Below are 25,418 nucleotides of genomic sequence, written 5' to 3'. Positions count from 1 at the left end.
CAGAATCATTTCAGAGATTTCCTGTTATTGATTACACTGCTATCCTTAGGTCTTTATATATTCAGTTCCTCATGAGGCTTTTCCCTCTTCTGTTAGGAATAAATGCAGCATAACCAATCTATAAGTAGCTGCTTTTGTTCCACTTACTCTCTTGTTTCTGGAGTTTCTAAGCTTTTACTTTGTTACAACTCACATTAAAATTTAATGTCAGCTGATGGAGACTTCCCTCAGCTTCTTAGAAATCTGAGATGAATTCTATTAAATTTAAAAATGTGAAACACAGCTCCTCTGGGGTGGAAAGTTTAGCAGCACCTTGACAAAATGCAAGTACATGCTGCTCCTTTTACAATGCATTTGCATACAACCCTTGGAATGCCTCCATCTTCCTTCTTTCATTTACATTTTTTCTCTCCCTACAGCAGGTTGGGAAAGCCAACCCCTTCTGAAACCACTGTGCTGGCAGCCAGTGAAAAATAGCGAGTACACTGGTGTCACAGCAGAATTATCCATCTGCCTCCCAAAGTCCTGCTCCTGGCACTCTCACTGACAAACATGGGGTGGGTGGGGTTCTTCTTCTGCACTTTCTCTGACCTAGTAAATTTTGGGGAGATCTAAGTTGGTGGATGAGATTATTCTGATAATATCTGTTATTATACTCTTAGTTTCACTGGGTCAAAACACTTCAGAGTTAAAAATTTGAATTAGAAATAGAAAACTTAATATGTTCTGATCCTTAAAATAATTTTCCTTTGTTAATGTTCTAAAAAGAAGAAGCTGACAACATCCAACACACTGAGAAAAGGCAGCTATGCACTGCAGCCATACTTTATAGCATTTTTAATAGCTAACTGTGGATTCAGCACCCCTAAAATATTATCATTCTGGAGCCAAGCAATATGATGCCATTAAAATTCTTTATTCATTTATTTGAAGTTGTTTCACTGACTTATTCCATTGCCATCTAAGCCATTACAATATCAATTGCAGTGTCTCCCAGTTATGATGTTACAGTAATTGCAGCCTCATACGTTTCAATTTCTTAATGCTAATTCTGGTTGCTTCACACAGCCCTCTCCTGATGTTAACTGCACTGTCTCAGACAGTTTGACTCACACAGCAACCATTCCAGGGATACATAACTGCAGTTTATTGGCAGTACCTGGACTTAGGCCTGCCATTTACATCAAAATTAATTCAAGATCATGTTAGGTGTATGAAGAAAAAATTCATTATATTGACAGTAATTCCACTCCAAAGCATTTGGATTACAAGGGTATTGTAAAGGAGGAGGGGAAATCACATTCCAGATCTTCAGCTACAGCACATTTACAAAAAAAAAAAAATATATATATGCCTTTAGTGTTGCAACTACATAGGTGAAAACATCCACTTATGCCAGTAAGTGGCCACTAAGGAGCAGAGAAAAGAAAACCATAATTATGTGGAATGAAGTAAGTATAGAACAAGAACTTTGTAACTGCCCTGTCTCTCCTGACTCCAACTCTCAGTGCTCTTTCCCATACCAGCCATCAGTATTTAGAAAAGACAGATCAATAAAAATGAGGGTCAAACGTTCATTATGACAATAATCAATAATCACGTTATTGACCTGGAAATGCAATTTTAAAAAATTAAATGCAAGAAACTCTTAGTGCATCCCTCTTTTTAATTGAAGTGCTTACTGCCATGCTCCTCCAATGCCATTTATCTGAATTGTCAGCTATTTTTACAGAATTACAGAAAAAATATGACCCATTTGTAGGTTTATCTGGAGTTTAAAGACATCATTTCTGTTGGTAGCAGAGAAATAACTAAAGTTTAAAAACCAAAAGCAGCTACATGCAAGAGCTCTAATATCCCAGTAGATGGTTTTATAGTGTTTCTAAAAGTATACAATCAACCTTTTTGCCTTGTCTTCTGTAAGTGGAACCACTGTAAGTAGAAAACACTAATAAAGAAAAGATTAGACAGGAAATAAAGGAAATAATTTGCAGCAAACTATGATGGCTATCTTTGCATGATAGGTACTTTCCTATGGCTTCTATTCTAGCCTTATTTGCTAATTTTCTGCTAAATCCAGAGTTAAATATGCTTTATCACATATGTCTCCAAGTAAGAATAAAACACATTAGGAGTACTGTGCCAATAGGATAGGCTTGGCTTAATGCAGTATTTTAATCCAATAGAGAAGACTGATCCTAACACATCTCAGACATGGAACAATGCAGAGTTATCCAAAGGTGCCTGAAGGGAACCAGGTGAGAGTTACCAAGTGAGAGATATCAAGTGCAACAGCAAAACTTCTGTGGGACTGGCCTAAAGAAGCCACAGCCTACTTGGAGATAAAAAATTGAAGATGTTTACAATTATCTAAATTAGAAATTGTTTTCATAAGAAACTCAGCCCAGAGAGAGTTCCTGAATAACAGCATGATTAGGTTACTACTACATGACTTTATAGTCTAAGTGCACTGGCAGTTATTCAGATTAATTGCTTAATTGTTTTTATGCTTCTGTCTTTGAATGCAGACACTCAAGGTCTACTTAAGAAATATGGGGAGAAAAATCTGTTTCAAGAGTGAAAACCAGCTTTTCCTGCAGACAATCTTACCATTTTCTTTTTCCTATTACCATGTCCTTTTCCAGCAAGGACAGGAAAATTACATCCTCCAGGTTTTTTGGGCTGCAGTACTCTCTGGAGGATATCTGAAAATGGATACCAATTTCAATTACACTCTCTATACAGGATTTTACCCACCTTGCTGTTTTTCATGCCCTCATTATTCACTAACCCCATGAGCAGGACAGGGGTCCCAGCACTGCAGACTGCACCAAGCTCTGGGAGAGCTGCACTCTCACTTTTACCTTCACACAACCCTGTTCCTCTGTTCCCTTTGAGGGTGGATGCCTGGCATTATTCAGGTTCCTCAGCTTCCCTCCCTGAAGTGGCTGCCTGTTTTCAGGGGTAACAGTCTCCTCTCTGCACCAGCATAAAATGGGTTTTCTTTCATAGTTCTGAGTACTTGCAGTGGCTGAACCAATTTTTCCCTAGGTAAATTTGGCTAATAAAGCAGTTTAGAAGTTCAGCACATACTTAAACCAATCTGAATAGGAAGACAAGTTCAGACTTTCCCCTTTCTCTCTTGGCAATCACAAAGTCATTTATCCCTTTCTGACTAGACAATAAGAATTTTTCCTCCCCACTAATACAGCTACTTTCTGGCAGTTCCCTGAAATGGAGGACTTCTGATCAATTTCTGTTAATTTGATAGATATAATCAAGTAAATCAAGCATTTAAAAAAGAAAAAAAAAAGACAAAATGCATCACTCTAAGTGTGGGGCCTTAAAAGCTCATTTAGTCTGGGCACTCTGCCCACCACTGAACTGCTGAAAGGGGAATCAATTCCATGCACCTTAGTGATGATCTGGTCTCTAAAATAAAGCCCTTTCTGTGAGATCAGATGTTGTGAAATAGCTGCAGCTCCATTCCAAATGATGAAATTAGGTGTTATTTTTTTAAGTGCTGGTAGGTCTGCATTATCTATGTTTTCAGATCACTCCTAACTCAAAACACTAACACAGATTCCCAGTGTTGAATATTATTATCACAGCAGTCTCAGAGATGTTCTAGCCAGAGTCAGGATGAAAAGGCTAAATGATTAATTGCAAACACCAATGGCAGATAATGGGATAGCAGCTCAGATTTCCTAATTATATCTATTGCCAGTATCTTTAGGATAAAGGAGATGGGAACTGACCATCCCAGACATGCCATCCACCCAGAGGTTTGGCGTTCTTACAATTGCTGTGCTTGACCCTACAAGCTATGAATGAACTCCCTTTTATTGCTGCACATCACACAGAGGGTGAATCACCACCAAGTCCAGAGGAGGAAACCCTGCTCCTGAAGGATCCAGACCCTTTTAAAGACAGGAGGTCTGCTCCTGGAGGGATGTGCTGTGGAAGGGCTGCTCTCTGGCCAGTGCCACTGCTGGCACATGGCTGCAGAGAGATGCAGCCCTCTCAGGAGGCACACACAGCGACCTCCAGTCTCATCTTTGTGTCAGCTCATTAAGTGGGCTTGTTCTTTCACCTTTTCTTGTGTCCTCTAGAAAAATCTGCAATAAACTCGGCTATTTTGGAAGCAGTAACCAAACGCCTCCATTTGCATCACAGTGCAGGTGGAGTTGGGAACAATTCCTGTGTGAGTTCATGGCAGAGTGCAGGGCACTGAAGGCGGGCTGAGCTATAAATCAGGGCTGAGCTATAAATCAAAGCTTGCAATGGCACACCTAGGGCTCAGGTCCCCAGCAGGAGCCAAGGGAACAGCAGGTGCTCCCTCTGCACTTTGAGGATTATGTGGGGAGATGATACCTGAGGCTCAGCAGGGAAAGGGGCAACAAGCAGGGATCAGGAAGGCACTGGCATTCCACTGAAGAGTCACCGAAGACTCTCTAGGAGTTTGTCATTTTAGTTCATGTCTTAAACCCAAAATTCTTGTTCCTTTTATGACTTTGAAGCTTTCACATGACATGAGACACCCCCTGTTGCCACACAATGAGCTCTATGGCCAGGACAGGGCACAATTCCAGTTCTAACCTGAATAAACAGGAAATACAAGGGGGCTGTTAAAATATCATCAATAGGAATGTATGAACGTTTGCTCTACTGCTATTGACTGTAGATTAAGTTATCCAGGGTAGTGACAGGTCATCTTAAAAAAGAAAAAAAAGGGAAGTACCACAGGAAAAGCTGTGAGAAGCTGGTAACAATAAAATGCTTCTGTGCAATCCACTCAAATCTCAACAACATCTTCTGAAAATGCTTCACAGTTTGAATTTCAGTATAAGACAGCACCATCTCCTTGCTAAAATTTTACATGAAACCCAGGAAAGACATGAACAACTTTGGCTAGCCAAAATTATTCACTGGGAATGAAGAAAGCAGTATTCTGTGGGAAAACCTGATCTCAGGCAATAAAGATACAACCTGGAATAGGCACAAAGCTTTGATACAAAATTCTTTGAGGCAGAACTGCACAAGAGATGTCTTTGTTCTCCTTTTTGCTGTCTACTGTATCAATAAGCTTCTAAGTGTTAAAAAATTCAAATAGCACTATATTAGTACCAGACTACTCATATGCATTAATTAATCTGTAGAGGTCCTGTAATTATCTTCAGCTGATCTGAAGGATGCTTGTTTTTTGAAATTAAATCATATTCTTAAAGATACAACTGAATAATCTGAATATGAGAAATAACATTCAGTATTAAGGAAAGATGAGCAAAACAGAACACTCAGCAGTGTCACCTCCTGCCTAAGTTTACTCAAGATTCTGTCCTTCCTTGAGAGGATCAATAGACATTTAAAAAAAGCAGCAGATGGGGAAAACCTCCACATGCCCTGTTTAACAAAACTGACTGTTTTGGTTAGTCCCAAGGCAACAGAAGGAAGGAAACGAACACAAACATAAATTAAATACAAATACAAACTCTGCTCTGTCAGAGCTGTGCCATCAATTTAGTTAGAGCAGCCTTGGGGAAATCAACTTTGTGTCAGTCAGTGCTGGACAGTTTAGGAGCTCCATTTGATCATGGTGCAGGTGGAGAAGCTGGAATCATCATCTGCCCTTTAATGTGTCAGGGAGGCTGAATTAACCATCTGGGGACTGCTACCAAGGGCCCAGCACTCACTCAAGGTGTGCATTTAAAAATAAACAGGAGAAGAGCTGGATGGAAGGCAGTGCAGAAAGAACCAGATCCTGCACTAGAAGAAAAAACTTGAATAAGATTGGAAGAGAAGCTTTCCAAGAAATGTCCTGCTGGTTTTGATTTCCTGATGCTGACTTTGGAGACTCGTTATGTGAGCAGCATTCCTTCCCCACCTTCCAGAGTGACAAACTGGGATTGCTCAGCTAAGCCTTCCTTAGCAATAACAGACTGAACAAGCTGGTTGCAGGAATTCCTTATTTCACCTCCCCCAAAGTTGAAAACGGCTGCACCTACTGATCAGGCTGTATTACAAACAGCTTTTTTTACAGAAAAAGTGTAAACTATATATGCAGCTCCTTTACAGTTCTCCCCCCAGGCTTTCACAGCAAGTGTGTTTCTCATCTGCTTTGAAACATTCAAAATTAACAAATCCACAATCTCCTTCCCAACCTCATGATGTGTGGTAAACATTTGATAAAGGCCTGAGCAGTAACACTGATTCTGAACTCAGCTTGCAGAGATTCCAGGACTTTAGGACAATTCTCTATTCCCAATCTCTCCCATGCAAAACAAGGATAGAGGAAAATTTTAAGAGTGCATGTGGGAAGATAAGTCTCAACTGCATTAATTCAAAGTTTGTTCAATTTTAATTACAACATTTGAGATAACACAACACCATAGAGAGGAACTCTAGCAATGTGCCAAATGTTTTTATAATTCACCACAATATCCTTACATCCTGCTGTTCAGCTTACAGTGACTTTCCGTGTGCCAGCCAGTAATACCACTCTAATCACCCACTATATTTGAATTTTCCCCCTAAGAACTATATATTTGATATTATTAGCACTCCTGTACAGAACTGTAATAATAGTTCCATTTCTTTAATTTAATTTTCTAGCTGGGAAAAAGATATCTGAATGTGCAAAAACCTTACAATAAATTCTGAGAACTGGGAGTTCAGAATGAAAACCGCCACCACAGAGAATCATTTGCTCAGTCACTGAATAATTTGCACATTTCTGTGGGGCCTGGAAGCCAGCAGGACACCAGCTCTGATCTGTCAGGGTGATCTACACGACCATGAGACAAAGGGTAAGAGAAAAACATGTACAAAAATGAGGGGAAAAAAGCAAAAATAAAGCAAAAGAAAGGCATGTTCCCTCTGCGTTTCCAAATTGCTCAGAAGAGAATTAGGAATCAGGACCTTGGAGATACTTCTGCCCAAATTCTGTTCTAGTTCCCAAGTTACTACAGCTTCCCAGTGTCACTTATCTTTCCAAGCCTGAGCAGTGCCTTTTGAATTTATGGAGCTTTGAGGAATTCTGGGTCTTACCTTCTCACAAGTACTGCCGTGATGAGGAGGCACAAAAGTTGTGCCTAATCTGCAAAAATTCCACAACTTTTTGTGAAATTTCACAACTAATTGTTCCACTGATTTGGATGGGGTTTTTTTAAATGTTGCATTTTTAAAAGGCTGTACTTAAAAAGGAAGTGAAAGAACAGAAATTTGTATAGTTCTTGGTCAAAAGGAATGTTTGACAAATTTGATAAGATATAAATCTGTGCAAAATAAATAAATGTAGGGTATTTTTGTCTTCCTCATCTTGTGTTCTTAGTATTGCCCACTTAACATTACAGTCTGCTTTTACATCCTGCAGCACAAACTCAGATTTTATAACTTTACCACTTGTAATTCTAGTTGCTGAATTCACTTCCAGCTAAAATCTCTTTGGGCTGCTTTATCAGTGAGAACCACAGCTTGGAAATATTCTGTGATCTGTGTGGCACTGCACATTGTTTCTGAAACATGAGCCATCTCTTAGGTTCCTTGCAAGATTTTCTCTCTTTTTCTTAGTAGTTAAAGCAGTTTGCTTTAGATTTCTGAGATTACTGCCTCAGTCCTGGTCTATGCTCCTGAGCTGGCAGTGTTCCTCTAAACCTTCTAAATCCAGTGCAACAACTTAAAAGGATGTGGTGTTAATTCCTGACACTGACTATGCTCATGACTCTGATACATAAAGTAGTGAAAGCTTAGACCTTGCTGCTTCTGGTTTTATTTATTTTTATTTTATTTATTTTTATTAATTATTCTTGTTTATTACAGATGTTTTCATGTTGTCTGAAGTACAGCTGGGAGAGACACTCTCTATCTGCTTAAGCTTTTCTTATTAGCCTTAAGTCATCTCCACTGATGTCAGTAAGAATCACTTAACTTCAAGCACTGGATTTGTTCCCTAATTATCAAAGCCCTTTAGTTCAGTTGCATCATTTTCCTTAAAAGGCTCTGTTCACTTTATATGTGCTGCCAAATCCAGCTGGCCCCAGTTCTTTAAAATAAAGGTTGTCTGAAATGCACCTTCTCCAATTTTTACTACTCAAGGTGCTTGAGAACAGGTTAAATATTTACTTTTAATAACAAGAATTCCCAGTCCTATTAAAATGCTCTTGAAAAGCTATTCAAAGAGTCATTTTACCTAAAAAGAAATACTGAAAATGTGTTTCTGCCATAATATAGCAAGGACATATTTTCAGATTATTAGTACCAAAGGTACATTTAGGTACAACACCTGAAATTCATTAGGACACATGCTGCTTGAACAAATAACTAATAGCATATGCTCATATTTTTAAAATACTTGAGCCACCCTATGTTACATAAATACAGCTCTCAGCTAGTTGTCTTGCTCAGGATGAAATGTGAATGTATTTCTCATTACACTAATGAAGGCAGTGCTTCAGTGCATCTGAAGGCTTGCCAAAATGCCAATACAGGCACTGAAACAAAATCATTTGTCAATACCATGAGACAAGGGCATGGCTGTTATTAGTCGTGATAAATGGTACAAAGTGCTTTAGCTCTGTCCAAATCCTGATATCACACCTTGGTGTTTCCTCTCCTTCAAGTCCTGCCAGGGGTTGTGGTGTTTGATTATTAACTTGGCATTTATAAATAGAAACTTTGGGGCAAAGTCAACCAAGAATCGTGGCCTAACTACTTCTACCTAAAATTTCATTGTGATTATTTGGCAAGCTAAAATTACTTTCTGGAAATATTCCAATGGTAACTCCAAGCAAAGGCCAACAGCTAACAGGAGTTAGGACAATTTGCTGCTGCCAAATTTGATTTTCTACATGCAAAACAGCAAATAACTCCTAAACTCAGAACTGTAGTGAAACATTGGGGGCTTCTTTAAATTGCAAACCATTCTGTACTTTTGGGTTTCTCAAGGAGGGTTTTTAGGATCTTTAGGCAAGCAAAATTCCACGGTATCTAGGGTAAATATGGAATTTATTACTAATGATAATAAAAATGGGTACAACTAAATACCATTTATTACCATAAAATGCAAAACTCCATTTCATTTCCCACTAGCACTGAATAACACAGCCCTAACCATTTTTTGTACATCCTGACAAAGTCTGAAATCTTCCATTTGCCACTTGCAGAATAAATATTCCCTATGGCAGATTAGCAGAGGATTGCTGGAAATACTTTTTTATTTTTCCCTTTTCTGCAACACTAGATAAACTTCTGAAAGGAGGAGAAAGAGGAAGAGTTACCTAAAAGGGATTTGTCAACTACAGCAATTATGAGAGTGCTCAGACACATCATTTGAGCCCCAAATACATTTACAAGTAAAATGAAAAATGACAGCTAAAATTTTTTGCATCTATAATACCAGTGTTTATTATTAATATATGTATCTTGTAATAAATCAAAACACTGAGATATCACTTAGAAAGCTTATTACAAAACAACAGTTCCTATTTGGATTAAATTATATCAGTTCCAGCTTCCCTTGGATATATTTCACCCAGGCTAAAAAGAAATTGCATAGAGTTTAAAAGGGATCTATCCTTGAGAAGTAATTTAATCACAAATACCTGTCTAGCAGTAAAATTTCTGCTGCTCAAATAATGAGTGGCCTCCCAGCTTTTGTACAAATACATGGTACCACAAGAGAAACAAAACCCTTATTTGAAATCATTTAAATGCCAATTAATTTGCAACTTGAAAATCCAGAGTTGGATAGAGACACTGGCCTCAAGAAAAATGCAAGATAATAATGGAAATACACTGATTTATACATAACATTACAAAACTATCCACCTGCTCTATAAAACACACTCAGCACAAACATTTCTTGTTTGGTAGGAGGCTGTTATTAAAGCAGATTGGTATTGACAGCTCTCTCAGTGGAGAGTCATTACAGGTGAATTATAGTGCCAGTTTTTGTTGGGATTGACTGTCATTATAAAGTGTCTTTATTTGGTTGATTAAAACTCCCTGAATCTCCCACTCCATCTCATTTTTCCCTATTGTTCTTTGTCTCAGCTTAAATATTTTGAAACCATTTAAGCAACTTATCCTCAACAGGAAAATTTTATCTTTTCTCCTTTTTTGAAAGACTCAGCAATCCCAAACTTCACTTTTATACTTTTAACTTGTTTTTAAAAAGAGAGACAAGGACATGACACCCTGGTCCCCAGGATGTTCTGCCACTTAGTCCACATTTGTAAGGAGCTGCAGAGATACAGAACTGTGTGATAGAGAAAATGACAAAGGTGGCAACAAACTGGAAATCATCCTTGTCAGCCAAATTTACAAGTCCTACCAGTCTCCCTTAAAATTTGCATTCACACCTTGTCAGAATGTGGCATTGAAAGATCTTCCCAAAAGTCCAACTTTCCTGCACAAAACACCCTGTCTTCTTCCATTACTTCCAGACTTTAAAAGATGTTATTAGAGAAGAACAAACCAAAGAGTGGCGATTTCATTCATTTTTCAATTTGTTTACTATTATTTTTTCACTTCCTCCCAACCTCCCTGCACTTGGATCTACCATTCATAAAAAATTCTGCAATTTCACATGGAGGAACTATGCTTGTACACAACTGTGCAGCTGGAATTTCCTTAAAATATGCAGCCCAGAAGTGAATGAATGAGAAACATGAGATATTATTAATGTTATATTACATGTACCATACAACCAGCAGTTCCTGAGCCTCACTTGGACCCAACTAAGGCTCTCATAAAGGTCTAAAAAGCAGCATTCTTCTATTTATGAAGAGACTTTATAACTAAAGTGTTCTGCATTTAGAAGCATATTATGAAATAGTAAAATTAGGAGTTTTAAACCGAATTTCAGTGTGGTTTGCTTGAATAAGGAATAATGTCCCCACTGGTGTCTTTGAGCAGACACTCCCTGGGGACAGCAGGTGATGAACTCAGAGCAGCCCTCCCTTTTCATGTGGCAAAGGACCTGCAGCTCCATCTCCCCTGGCTACAGGCAGGAAAACAGACAACTTCCAATTAAATCAGACCACACCAAGCACCCAGACCGCTTGCATTTGCCTTTTCTCCTGTTCAGCTCTCCCAGGAAAGACTTCACACCGAGCTGCAGAGCTGAGACTTCCATAGGTCACCCCTGAGCAAAGAGAGTTTCACACTGCCAGCAATCGGAAATTCAGATCAGTCAGTGGGATTTCAGCTCCCAGGTAGAAATCTGCCAATTGCCTTGAAGCTTTTTATGCAAATCCCTGGTTGCTCACTCAAGTGCTACCCTGAAGTCAATGACTGCTTCTGCATGACAAAGGGAGCACGGTTCAGCCTCTTTAGATACATTTTTTTTTTTAAGTGGAAGGGAGCCCACAGATCCTCTGCAGATCAGCACAACAAATAATGATCTTTTGGGGGAATTCAGACCTTTTGATTAGTGATAAAAGCTGGCTGTACCACTCCAAGCACACATGAGTTCACAACCATCTTCCATAAGGGATCTCCTGCAATGCAAGCTGTTTGCTGAGTGATGGATAAATATTTATGGATCTGGACACTGGGGTCCTGAAAACTGCTCACTAAAAAACCCAACTATTAAAAAAAAGCCCCACATCAACAAACCTTGTATGTTCATGCCATCATCAATAAAGGGAAGCATTCAGAGGTTAATTATTTAGAGCAGAACTTCAGTGAAAATTGGCAATGGCTTCACATAGGGATTTTTGGCAACATCCTCTGATACTCATTTGCCTCTAAGGGATGTTTAAAATGATGACCTGCCTTATCTCATGTTGGCTTTCTCTTCTCCTGGAAAAGTGGGAAATCTGTATTTTTCTTGTCAAGTTCATGAACCAGTCTAGTCACAGGGACCAGATAAAGAGAGGGATGAGACAAGGCTATCAGTAATTACTTTCCCACCAGCAGGTATCTCTACCTCCTGACTACTGAGCCTTTAAGTTAACAGCACTTTGAATAAACCACATTCTGAGCATTTACTGAGGATTCTGATATGCATGAATACTCTTGGCATTCAACTCTCTTGTCTGACAAACACTCTACCAGAGGGAGAGGTTATAGGCATAACATACATATATATATATGATTGTTTGTGTTATGTAGAGCCTGCCCAGGTCCATGCCCTTCCCTATCCAAACACCTCCACAAACACCAACTGAATGGAACAAATGAGAGCATGTAGCATACATTGTTAGCATTTGATGGATGCCCACTGGCCTAAGTGAAATGGATTTGTGGTCTCAGGAAATTTCCAGCTGGCCAGAGTCCAAGCTCTAAAAAGCCATGACCACAACAAGCACTAAGCAGCTTTTGCCAAGAGGCAAAGGCTAAGGAGGCTGCAGTCCCCCAGCCTGAGGAGGCTGTGGCAGATCTCAGGCAGTCAGGAGAACGTGCTCCTTGCTGCTAAATGCACCATTTAATTATCTCAATAAACCCATGAGGTTTTATTTTTGTGGTTCCAAACTCTATTTCCCCTTTGGTTTTCAGTGCTGCATGTTGTAGGTACTTCCCTTCCCATAAAGTTCCTGCTGGATTTTCAGGATTCCCCAGCAAAGCAGTCCTGCCAGAGCTGCTTTCTACAACTTGTGAGGCTACAATGAAGATCAGTGTGAAACCTCCCGAGGAGCTCAGTGCTCAGGAACAGGGATATCATAAGAGGGAAGTGAGGATAAGAGGGCAGCTCTAACCCCAAGTTCAGAATCAGACTGGAACGGTTTAACAACGCGATTACAAAATCCCTCTGACCCCAGGTGCCAGGAGCAGCAGGCTGATTCAACTACAAAGAGAATGATAAAACAAAAAGCAGAAAAAGGGAAATGAAATGACTGACTGCTGTGCAGGAGATGACTTTATGGACCTGGAGCTGCTGTAGCTCCTGTACAGGGACTTTTGGAAATAGAGGAGTGGGACAGATGTTTTGATAAGTACAATAAAAGGTTTGCAGTTGATACAGAACAGGTATTAATTCTAATCACTGCAGGTGCAGAGTGAACATTGCAGCTACCTATCCTCATTACTTAGCAGCTAAGATATGTTCATTTGAATGCTTAACACATGTTTCTAAAGAAAAAAAACAACTGAGGTTACTCTTAATAGCTCTGATCCTTTCCATGATTAAAAGGCAGTTTGGTTCCAAGGCCCATTTGCTATTAGTAATTATATTTTTGTCATTGAATTACCAGTTCATTAGTAAAATGAACAAACAATTCTAATTTGCAAGCACAATCTTCTTGAACAGTACATAATCCTAGATACAGAGTGAAAATAAGATGCAACTGATGCACAACTTTGTCACTGAGTATTCTTTGCTCTACTGGTACTCAACAGTCCTGCTGTGGTGATGAAAAGAAGTTTCTTCCATTCCCTTCTAATGACAGGTTACCCACAGCATAACAACAAAGAGACAGAAGAAAATTTAAATTAATAAAAAGAAAAAAAAAAGAAAAAAGAAAAAATATGCTTGGTCTTGGTCACTCTGTCCCAAACTGAAAGCTCTGTTAAGCAGCAGACTGATTATTTGAGCAGTTCATACAGGAAAAATAAAAACAAATGCACAACCCTCCCAGGTTTTAATTGGATGTGTTTTTCCCTGCTTTTGCAGGCAGGCACTTCAGCCAGGGCCAGTGCCATCATCAGTGCCAAGGCAAAGGAAGTGCAGGGAGTGCAGGCTAAGGGCTGCCTTGGGCAATGTCTGAACCCTGGCAGTGGGGAGGGGCACCAAGGGCTGACAGCACTGCCTGCCAAGGAGCTCCCTGCAAGGATTCCAGCTTTGGGAAGTATTCTTTAACCATCACCTCCCTGAATAAAGCCAGGGCTATTTTCCAGCCCACACACTGCAAGCACACCTTATTCTCCCCCCAAACACAACACAAGCTGCATTTGTCTTGCAGTGACAGTGTCACTAAAACAGAGGCTTGAGAATGGATCCATCAGATTTTCCACCTTGGAAAATTGATGGACTGCTACTACAAATGGGTTCATTTTAGCTGCAGAACACAACTTTTTTTTTTATTCTTTTTTTAACATTATTTATGAAATTGTAACCTGCTATTTAATCACCTCTACCAGCTGGTGAGTCTGTCACTGAGTCATCCTCCATGCTGGACCAAAAGCAAAGAAAGATACTGGAATTCCTGAAATTAATTGTGACCTCAGCAGCTTGGCTGCTACTGATGTATTAAAGGAGAGAAGAGATATGGAGTAGCAATCAGAGGAAAACAAGAAGCAAAATTAAAATCTCTAAGATGCTACACTAATGAAAAACCTTTCAATGTACATTTTTGAAAGCAATTGGTATTAAAATTTTCATAAAGATAATCTTATCTGCTGATATACATCAAAGTATAATATCCACCTGTGTTCCTGAAGCACATCTCTATCTGAATACCCCACACAGAAGGCTGGAAGTAGTTTCAATGCTATTTCTCAATATATTCTACAGCCTTTTTATTTTTTTTTAATTATTTAAACACCTCCAAGTTCTTTGTGTTTATTACATATTAATATTCTGATTTTAAAGATGTAGAAATTCGGTTCCCATGTTTAGTCCAATACAATAAAAGCACCCAGGTACATTTTTTTAAAAGCACTAACTCTCCAGTTCCAAGTAAGTTTGAAGAGTTTTGCTTTAGGCAACTCAAGGATTCTCAGACTCCAGGCACAGCTTCCAATCCATTAGTATTTATGTTATATTTCAAACTGACTTGTATTAAGCGACTTGACAGGCAGCCCTGATATAATAACTTCCTAATATTCTACTATTCAGCACTTTTTCTTTTAAAATACAGTTATTTTTATTTTAGATAGTGCCTATCTGTCATCAAAAGGGAAGTGTTCCTGCCCACTGCAGCAGAGCACCCTGAGCAAGGGTCAGAGCAGAGCTCTGCAGCTGGCCCTGAATTTCAAGTGGCATTTGTGGAGCTCACAATCAGTGGCACAGATGGGGGTCAAATCACAGGCAATTCCTGTCACTGTTCCAGGACAATCTCTCCAAGTGGCCACTTGCCAGTGGCACAGCACAGCTGAGGATCCTCTCCTCCCACTTGTGCTATGGGACAATCAGCATTCCTTTGTAAGAAGGAGAAGCGTGGATGGAAGTGGGAGGGCTGCACATACACCTGGAAGCCCTCTGGAATCACCTTTCCCACTCTGAGGGTGCATTTTTCCTGCCAAAGAGGACAGATGTTGTCTTGGATAAAGTGATTTACCCCTAATCACCATCAAGATCTGCATGGAAGAAAGGCTGATGGAAGTTGTAAGTGCATGTGGAAATTGTCAATTAAAGCTGGGGAGGCTCAGTACAGAAAGGCACCAGGATGCAAAGCTCTGCCAGGCACAGTCTCTTCCCCTTTTTGTCTCTTTGCTGGTGAGCTGCAAAGTGTTCCTGTTAGGGTGAGATGACCTTGTCAAAGTGATGTATTTATTACCAAAGAGTTCATCCATAAGAAGAGTACACAGATGAGGCCCCATGATTAGTGGCAGCAAAGAAATAATGATTTGTTTCTATTTTTCAACAAGCTGTGGTGGCAGGTAGAGCTGTTGCATGGCTCAAACCTCTCACCAGCCTACATACACCTACTTCAAAAGAGCACCATTTTTCTTTTTTCTTTAAAAAAAAGAGAGAGTGTAGGCAAATTATTAGAATATTTAGCAGAAAATGTTGCTGACTCATTTACATGGAAGTAGAGGGGGAAAAGGGAGAGCTTTGGGGAGGACATAATGAGTATGGAGAGATAAAAGCAAAAGGGAGGGAAAGAGGGCTAGACTATAAACCATCTCATGTACATTGGAGGAGAGGAAAAAAAAAATCTTCATTTGGTGTTTGGCTGTCAGTGAAATCATAAAAACTCAGAGAGCTATATAATCTATAATAAGGTGGTTCATCTTTTCTTTTATGGCTTTGCTGACAGGTATAGCAGATTCAAATCTTTCCTTACAACAAACTGGGAATAATTTTACAGCCATGCTCTCCTTTCTTCCCCCCTTTACCTTGACACCCTTTCTTCAGTTAGTGCTGGCACTGACATTTAAAATTACTCCCTTGTCTAACCAGCATCCCTTCAGCCATGGAAGAGGAGTGGCCAGAATCCCTCTCCCTTTGGAACTGCAATCCCCCCACATCACCCAAGAGACCCCAGGCTTGGACCTGCCATCCCCTTTTGTTACTGCACAGCAATGCACATCTCCAATGCAGAAAACATTTCCTCTGTGCTTTTCTTGCATGTCAAAATAACATTAAATAGTCATAACCAAAAATAAGGGGCTGGTGATCTGTTATTTTATTTAGTACCTGTACTCACATCCCTCCCCAGCAGTCACTTAGCAATCTGTCAGAAATTATGGAGCACTAAGTGCCTGCATGCCAAAGGCTTCCTGGTGCAGCCTGAAGTTCCTTTGTCCCCCTCTCTTCCAAGAACAAGGAAAGTCACGTTCTGGACTAAACTGATCAAGTATCTGACTTCACTCCATTCTTGAAGATGTCATGCTTTGCTATGATGCTGGTAAGAGAATTGCTTTTCAGCCCCAAGGAGGGCTGCACTGCAGGGAGTGCAAGAACAAGAACTGTCACAAGCCACACCAGGACATATTTTTTCAGACCTTCTCCATTCAGGACAGGGCATAAGAGTGCTTTCAGGAAAGATGACCACAGGGAATCTGATACTACACCAAGGACAGATGGGATTTACTCCTAAAACTTCTTAGCACTACTAAACACACATCTTGTGAAAACACACAACCAGGAAAATACTTCATTAAGTGTTTTGGAAAACAGGGATTTAGATTTACTTTATCTCAGGCTGTATCCCATGGCCACAACTGGCCAGCACAAGAGACAAACTGCCTCAAATATTTCAGTACTGTTAAACCTAAATGTGATTTAACAAGGTTTTTATAGGGGCTGCTTAGGTGACCAGCATCATGTCTTTTCTCTCCAAGAGAGTCAGGAAAGGTGATTTTGAAAAGGAGAATTAGAAAAGCTTAGAAACAGTTCATCTATAAAAGTGTTTCACACAGGAACAACATAAGGTGCATATGGGACAAGCAGAGTAAATAGAAAAAAATGCTGGAATTTCAAGAGGGAACATTATAGGTGAAAACACTAGATATTTTATGTGAAAACCTTACATTAAATATCTTGGAAAACAATATCTAATATATAGAGCTGAAAAACTCCCAGTCAATTTTGTTTTTGCTACATCAGTCATTATTCACTTTTTGATATTGTTTTAGACAAGCAATGCCATTGTCAATAAATTCTAAAATGATAAAAGTGTCAGTTACTTAAAGAAGTATCTGTAACTGCATATGGAAAAATTAACACCTACAAACACAAGATATACAAGATGGAGCATGTATTAAAATGGGATCATTGACAAAAATTAAGAGTTCTCCACACCTGCAGCAGCTTTTCCATTTGTTGTGTGGTATTATGCCCTTCACACTGGTGCAAAGTAGGCAGTACCCAATTACCACCCATGCTCACTTCTGTTAGAACACAAACTCTGGAGAGCACTGATGCAAAATTGCCACATCTCCATACCCAGCACGAAGAAAACCCTAATTAATCTCACCATCACTTTGAGAACAAGTGCAAGAGTTGCAGGACAGTGATGAAAGCATCAAAAAAAGCTACAGAAAAGTGAAAGTGTAACCTCTACCTACATAAGAGATTTAAGGCAGAAGGCAGGTTGAATATACCTTTTCCTCTCCTTTTTTTTTTTCTGGGAGTAAACAGTTTCTCCCTAGATAGTAACACCTGAAAAGAGGAGATAAAACCTGTATCTTTAGGGAAATTGGCAGGATGGGGATTAGATTTCTGTGGGACTCTGCTGGTTTTGGGTGCTTTATCTACAATGGCAATTTCTGGGTTAAAGATCAATTCCTTCCACACAACTGAAAGATGTTCTGCAGGTAACATTTCCAGGTATGGATGTGCTAATAAAGGAAATTAAAGGAACATTTTTTAGAAACATTTGGGACAATACTCAGCAAACGCACAAACTGACATAACCACACCCAGTGTGAGAGGGGAAACAGTAATTGAAAGGGAAGAGCTCAGTCAGTGACTGACTCCAAAATACACAGGAGAGAAGTGACCCACGAAGCTACACATAGGCACAGCTTCCCTGTCCACCACAACATGGTGCTAAAAGGTGTAAAACTACTGCTGAGCGCAGCCTGGGCTCCATGAGCTAGCAATCCCATAGGCAAAGTGATTTCTGGTTTCAGTCAAGGGTTCTTCAGCTATGAACACAATTAGCAATTGAAAACGTGTTTTAACACACCTACATCAGGCACAAGCCACAGCATGAGCATTGCTATGAGTGGCACATGTCAAATGTTAGACATTTACCAGCACAACAGGTCAGGGCATTCACAGCATTTTGTGATGCATGTTTGTTGTCAGAGAAGCCCAATAACCCAAATATTAACTCCTGTGCAAAATACAAGCGATGTTCCTGCCTGACAAAGACATGTCATAAATAAAATATTAGCCTGTCCTGAGTGGCACACTCAGGAGCAAAGACCTCATTGCAGGAAACATTGAGACCTTCACCCAGACAGCTGAAAGAACAAAAGATGGTCCTTAGGAATGCTGATGCTATACAAGGTTGGTGGAGCTGCCGTGTGAACATCCTGTAACACAGCAGCACTCGCAGGGGCAGCACAGCACCGATCCACCCACAGCCAGCAGCCAGGATGGGCACTGTCACCACTGCCACACAGGCCCCTTCATCCTCTCACAATAACAATTAGGGACAAGAACAACCTGCTAACTAACAGTGCTTGTGACAATTAAAAGCGTGGCACATTTATTCTGAGCTGCCTGCAGTATTAACAGAAACCACTGTGCCATCACTCAGCTCTAAACCAGACTTTATCACTATTGTGACATTTGATGACAGCACTTCCCTTCTGCCAGGGTTTTATAGTGGTGCAATAGAAGCCACTTATCCAACCACAGAATTTCTGTTCTGTTATTCAAATGTTATGTTGTTACAAGTTCTTGCAATGCTAGTTCACCTAGCAATAATAACTATGTAAAAAAATAAGCAATGCAATTGAATTAAATCAATCACTGCAGGATTGCTTTGGGGTTTTTTTATTGGTTTGAAAGAATATGGGGGAAAAAAGCCCAGATGCTAAACAAAATGACTCAGAGAAAGAAATTATAAAGGCCATTACACAGTGGTGTAGACTGTGAATCTGACTTTAAATTGTTAGAAGACTTATTCAATTATCAAACTGTTCAAAGTGAAGCTAAGAATAGCTGTAGAAAGATAATTACATTCTCATGGTTTAGTGCTGCCATTTGATTATTTGAAATGTCCTTTAGACTTTCAAAACTGATGCAATATAAGAACAAAAACACTTATCTTGTGCTCAAGTCAAAAGTGCTTTTCAAATATTACATGCTGTATAGTCTAGAATTTATGTAACAGTTAAAGATCTTATTGAGCTGGAAAATAAAGAGACTTTTCTTTTCCAATTTGTTCTTCAGTTATTTTCCAGTCGAGTAACATAATCCTACTTTAAAACTTAGTAAAAAGCAGTTGACTGTTCCCAGGTTTTCAGCAGTACAAATTGACAATGATATTTGATAAAATATGTGGACCTCTGACAGTTGTTTTGACAATTTTTTAAATGCAAATTACATAACCTCATGCATTTTATTGTAGTATTCTCCTGTAACTGCCTTTTATGTCACAAATCAGTATGTTTATATATTTACAAGTGTTTGCGTACTAGAAAAAATAGTACTGGTTTAAGTGGAGAAAGAAATAGCATGCAGACAAAAATTTTAAAAGTCCACATGTTAAAATAATTATACACATAAAGGAAATTTGTGACTTCATTTTCTTTTACTTAATTGTAAATAAGCACAAAGTCTACACTGTGTATGGCTGATGTAGTCAGCATCATGTGCTAAAACAATATATCATAAATAGTTTTAAATTGTATACATTATGGATAAACAGACCCAGCAAAATACATCTCCAAGCAGTGCAAGATCCATCTTTGCTGAAAGGTTTTGTTCTGAGCACACCACCTCAGAAATGCATCAGTTCTGACAAAGCCTCGAACGTGAAGCTGTCCAAGGTGAACATTCCCTGGTTACTCCTCCCTGAGAGACTCAAATTGAAACCCTGACCTTTCAGACTGGTAATAGACATTTCAGCAGTTCCATTTCACAAAAATATATAAATTCTTTTGTTTCATTCTTACAAAGAATGCTCACCAAAGACAGCTGACATTCTCTAAACATCAGCAGCAAGTCATTTGAACAGAGATCATGTCATATTCTTTCCTTTTAACTTTCCAAAACAGCTAAAAGAAAGGGTAGGATGATGCTATTTGGGTTTGGGGGTTCTTTTAGAGGGGGAGGTTGTGGTGTGGAGTTTTTCTGCTTGTTTAATAACAACAACAACTGTAAAATTCTACACTGCAGTTTTATCAGGTTCCTTTTAAATAATTACTGTCCTTTACATTGTAGAGACATGCAGTCCTATAGTTGGAAGAAACATCACCTTTCACCAGCTATCCAGGCAATTAAAAAGGTGGGAAAACATTAAAAAAAATTCATATTTGAGTTCATTTTCAGTAAGAGTTTAATCTAATCTCATCACCTTCCCAGAGACTCAAATGCAGATTGCTGGAATGTGAGAATTCATGACACCCATGGCACCCTGGCACTAGGAAGGCTCTATTTAAAGTATTCTGGGCTTTTGATTACTCACCCAATTCTTCAGGCATTTCAAGCTGAAATGTGTATTGTATATTAAGTTAATTCAATACATTTTGATGTGCATCCCTGAGCCCATTCACACCCAGACAGATCCAGGGGTCAGGGGGGTGCTGCTCTACAGGCTGGGAGCAGCTGGCAGATATTCCCCATGGCATTTCCACTGCTGCAGCTAAAAAAGGCAAAGCCCTCACACCCACAACCAAAGCACAGCACAAGCCAGTCTCTCATGTCAGAAAAATAAAAAGCTCTTTCCAACACCAGTAAGAAGTTTCTGGAACAGCAAGGGCCTATTAAGTAACCCAGACCTGAGCTGTGTTATAGCTACTCAAGAAAGATGAATCTGACCTTTGAACCTGACAAAGCCTTCACCAGTCTTCAAAGGTGCTTCCAAGAAGAAGAAGAAAGCATCAATACAGTTTTTAAACACTAGAAAGATGATGCATATATGGTGTATCATATAAGCCATCTAGAAATTCTAGTGCAGCTTCTTTTCTTCAGCTGAAAGGAAAATGTGAAGTCCCAAGGAAAAATCTCAGAACACAGGATTCAGGCAAGAAAGATGTGCAATTATTTATGGAGAAGAGCAGGCTGCTAGTAGAGATGAACCAAACATTTACACAGAATGGCTAAAAGAGTTTGCAATTACTGTCATGTCACATTTTCTTTTTTTGCCACATGCCTCCATTGTCCTCTTCTGGGTCAAGCAAATTTCAGTAGGGCTCTGTTACCATACCTGAATTCAGTTTCAGTATGTGAGATACATCCTTGCAGAAGTGTAAGACGAGACAGTTTTGAAAGAAGATATTTATTTGTAAAGGGGATCCAAGCCATGATACAAATATATAGATACACATGTATATTTGTATATTACATGTGCATAAATGCATGCATATATTTGTACAGATGCATAAAATGGTTTTAATACATTACTACACATACACACATGCATCTCTGTTCTAAGTTCTAAGCAGAAAGATTTCACTGGATCAATACCTATAATAAATTATTACCAAAAGAGTTGAGAAGAGAGAATGAAACATGAGAAAACAGCATTAGCAGCCACTTCCTGAACAATTCCCACAATTCAAGGGACATTCTTTGAAAGCAAACCCTGAGTGCCCTGCACCCAACTCATCTGAGATGAACACAATCCAGTTCAGACCATCCCAAGGGAAAGTCTGAGAGGTCACAGCTGATCAGGAACCACCCCCAGCCCTGCTGCCATTGCTTAAATGTCACTGTGTGAATGAGCTGAGACTCACCAACAAGGCTGTTTTCCACCTCTATGAAACAATTAAATATGATACTATTAGCAGCATCAATTAAGGCAGATAAAGTAATAGTCTAATTGAATGCTCGAGGAGGCTAATGGCTTTGCTTTCACTGGATAATGGATTGCACTCCCTTCTCATGTGCTATAAAGCCAGACATGGGATCAATACTTCCTTCTGCTTGGAAAGCCTGCTTGCCTGAGGCATAATAGATATCTAATTTAAGATTCTTTGCTCAGGCTTTCTTCTCTTAATCAAGGAATAATATATCATTTTTTAAAAAGTACTTTTTTTAGAGGTGTAATTTCCCCATCATTGCATTTTAAGAAAGTTTTAAGTAACTTCCTCAGCTTTAATTCCATGGAAGCAAAAGGTTCATTTATCTTAGGACACATTCCAATGCTCACGTGGTAAAGGAGACTCTCCTGACCATCTTAGCTACAGGAGTGTGTCCCTAACTGGAGCCTCATTCTCCCAGAAAGGCTCTTGAGAGACTGCAGAATGCAGAGTTTGCATGTTTACAATTAAATAAATTGTGGGGGGAAATCAATTTAGATCATTTCACTGTTTTTCTTGGGTTTTTGCTTCCTCAAGGAAGACTGAAGTGAACAAATTTCGTAGCATTCCAACCCTGAAACAATGCAATGGAGAACTCTCAGCCACAAAATGTATGAATGATTCCCAGAAAAATGTAGCTACTTCAACATAATTTAGAACTCCCATTTTCAAGGACAATAAATACATATCTGCTACTGATTGTCATGAGCAATAGAAAAACCTTTTGGGTTATTGTAGGAGCGGGACTTTTAAAAGAAATGAGTCATGACAAAAGAAACAGTGACCTTTGCCACATTAAGTGAAAAGATGCTTGTATTAACACAGAGTAACCAAACAGACTAAATGGTTGGAAATGAGGTTTCAAAATACTAAACAAATAATGGCACAGTAAGATTTGCATTTAGCAAAATAGCTAAATAGCTTTAGAAAAGAACAGCTTTTTTAAGCTGCTGATTCTGCATTTACCAGAAAAATCAGAGCAGTTGCTCACAGGAGCCAACACATGGAATCTGTTAAGGATAAGATAAATCCAAGGGATTTTAGGACACTGTCCATTTCTCAGTGTGACAATATGGTGTGTCTCTGGGGCCAGTGCACTGGATAGAACAGGAATCCCAGAGTACACCCCTCTGAGCAGAGACACAAGCAGTATCTCCAAGGAAGCACTGCCAAGGAGAGGGAGGCTGAGCTGTTTTGTCACCAACTTCAGGCAATGGTTATAAATACTCTAAATGGGGTTATACAATGTCATTTAGCCACTATCATCATGGCAAAGTGTGACTGGAAAACTCTGCATTTGAGACCAGCATAATGTGATCCAGAGACAGCTGGAACAAACACTGAATGAAGCAGATCAACTACCTGGTCCCTGAGTGCTCCCTAAAGACTCTCCAACCATATGCCTTTTACAGGTATGCAATGCAATATACATTTCAAATATCTATTATTTAAAGCAGCCCTTTCAAATGACTCCCTTTGCTACTCCAAACTGACGAGTCTGCATTATCAGTCATTCTGAGGAATTCCCAAACACCTTCCACCACTGACTTGGGTCTGAAAAAGCTCCACCTCAATGCTGTCTATATTAAATCAAGAGATTTAGCTCCCAACTTGAATTATAGGAAATGCATATAAATGACTTCTAACACAGTAAAAAGTAAATTAATCCAGAAACTTCACTGTGAAGACTTATCCATACATAAAAATTCAGTTTTTATTTTATTACCTAGACAAATTTCCTAAGTAAAGAACAGTTAAGAAAAAGGTTTTAAGTGTCAGTACAGAGCATTTTGTCAAATAGAAATGAGTATTTATATATCTTTCTAATACATGCACAGTATTCCCAGGAAATGCACTGCTTGTACTGTTGCTTTTTACTTATGGACAACCCAAGAACTCCTTTAAAAGTCCTCTTAAACTGGAAAACAACGTGCCTGTTATTGGAAGGGAGCAGAGAGAAGCCAGATATAAATCCTGGCCTCATGAGCTCAGACATCACACTTCTGGTCTGCACATCCTGAGAATGGACACTTGCAACACTATATTCCACTTCTAACAGCACAACTGCTCTCCTGTGTCAGTGCAGAGAACTCTCCAGAATTAGAATGAGAGAAAAGAGGTATGAGCAGAACTATTTTACTGCCATTTAGCTCTTCCCATAGGTGCCCCAGTTCAAAAACTAGACCTTCAAAGCTTGTCTCTCCCCAGCCGGTTTCGTGAAGTTCTTCAGCACATAAGGGTTTTTCAGTAAGCTCCCAAGGTTTACTGAGACCTCTCTGATTTCTGCAGTCATGCTCTAAATCCAGGATTATTTTGCTTTCATAGCCCTTCTCTGCCAGCCCATGGCCTCCAGACACGTTGTGTTAAGCCATTATAAATCAGAAGTGAAGGAGGTTTTGTTTTATCTCTGCCATCATCCCCCACTGCTCTCTGCACCCAGTCCAACAGCACACGGGCAAAGCCATCCATCACAGCAAAGTGTGCATTGTATGGCTCCTCCTTGGGGGAATTTCAGTTCCCTGCTCACACTCTGCAGACACAGCATCAAAGGAGGATGGGCTTGATCCTGCACTTGGGCTACCCTTTGAAACTGGAACCAGTTTGATAGGGACTGTCAGATAAGAGAGCAAAGCACTCGAGACTGCCCAGATGAGAAGGTAGGACGCTCAGTCGTAAGTCCCTGATGTACCTGAGTGAGGAGTCTAAGTGACAAACTGAAGTAAAATGAGAACCAGTAGCACTATCAGAGCTTATTCCATGAGTATTTCTTCATAAAGACCAACTGCAGAAAGCCTGGCTAAATACATCTTTTGCCTACTTTGAACTTAGCATTCTCAAGACACCAGCTGCATGTCATCTATGAAGCATCTTGTAATTCTAAAATTTAATTTGATAATCATTTCTGTCTCCTCTATTAACTCTAATGAAGCAGGTTCATTAATTTTCCAAAAGGTGCTGCTTATTTCATCAAGCTGATATGTCAAAGCACAGCAGTGTGAGGAGGGTATTCCCTCCTTCTCCAGGTCTGAAGGAATTTGCTCTGAAAGGCAATGTGCACACTCTAGATTCAGTCCAGGGTCTGAGAACACTGTCAGGTTTGTAAAGTCTTGCAGAGTTATTACTGCTGAACTGGAGACAACAGCACTTCCTCTGACACAGCAAGGACATGAAGGCAGTGCTGTTACCCCTGACAGATGCATGAGTACTCAACAGAAAAAATTAAGTCACTTCTGATGTCTTAGCACAAGACACATTTAAATGTTTAGGAGAAGACACCAGCCAGCTCTTTCTCTCTTACACGTCTGAAGTGTCTCCTGGTAGTTAAAAACACA

Source organism: Catharus ustulatus, chromosome 5 (assembly GCF_009819885.2).
Source record: "Catharus ustulatus isolate bCatUst1 chromosome 5, bCatUst1.pri.v2, whole genome shotgun sequence".
NCBI classification, from domain to species: domain Eukaryota; kingdom Metazoa; phylum Chordata; class Aves; order Passeriformes; family Turdidae; genus Catharus; species Catharus ustulatus.
This window is presented reverse-complemented; position numbering follows the sequence as displayed.